We start from the raw sequence: 781 nt of genomic DNA, 5'->3' as shown, positions 1-781 counted from the left end.
TCTAGATCAACATGATTGCATTGAGTAATTTGAGGACAATTCTTTGTGAGATGTGGACGCTCGCATCGTTGACAACCTACTTGCATTGCGACTATCGTTTTTTAAATCTTTTTCAACTCTTTCCCATACGTTTGAAATTGATTGTTCAAACTTGCAAGCATCACTTGCCCATTATCACTCTCGATTTGTGCTACACTTTTCCTTCTCAAATCTCGCGGTGAAGGTGCCCATTCATATGTGTTAACCGAGATGTCTTCCAATAAGATTTCGGTCGCATTTGGTCACTCCACCGGATGAAGAATCAAGATATTTCTTCGTCAAAGCATTACAACCCCGGTAAAATGTGTTGATGTACTCCTTTTTCGTCAAACCGTGCGGTGGGAAAGCTCTTAACATTTTCTTGAATCGTACCCACGCATCATACAAAGATTCATCACCCCGTTGGGTGAACCCATTAATCTCCATTCGAAGTCGTTCTACTTTTGACGGTTAAAAGAAGTGATTGATAAACTCATTGGTTAATTCTTGAAAAGTTCTTATCGAATCGGATGGTAAGCTCCTTATCCAAACTTTTGCTTATCCTTGAAGTGTAAAGGAGAATGCCCTTAACTTAAAAGCGTCATCGGTGACATCTTTGTATTTGTAGATATCATAAAGATCATTAAAGTGTTGGATGTGTTCGAACGGATTCTCGTCTATCAACCCTTGAAAGTACGTATCTTTGATCAACGTGAAAAAGTTACCCTCAATCTTCTAATTTTCAGCTTCAATTGGTGGTTTT

At 38.8% G+C, this 781-nt stretch overlaps 1 non-coding gene across 1 annotated transcript; it reads left to right on the top strand.

Moving 5' to 3' along the window:
- Positions 1 to 367: 367 nt before the first annotated feature.
- Positions 368 to 474, top strand: LOC139903461 (small nucleolar RNA R71). Its single transcript, XR_011778278.1, has one exon. It is a non-coding gene; the product is annotated as a small nucleolar RNA R71 (small nucleolar RNA).
- The last annotated feature ends 307 nt before the right edge of the window (positions 475 to 781 follow it).

The sequence above is a fragment of the Rutidosis leptorrhynchoides genome, chromosome 3 (genome assembly GCF_046630445.1).
Source record: "Rutidosis leptorrhynchoides isolate AG116_Rl617_1_P2 chromosome 3, CSIRO_AGI_Rlap_v1, whole genome shotgun sequence".
Lineage (NCBI taxonomy): Eukaryota > Viridiplantae > Streptophyta > Magnoliopsida > Asterales > Asteraceae > Rutidosis > Rutidosis leptorrhynchoides.
The sequence above is the reverse complement of the archived record's forward strand: the minus strand, read 5'-3'. Positions and strand labels throughout refer to the sequence as shown.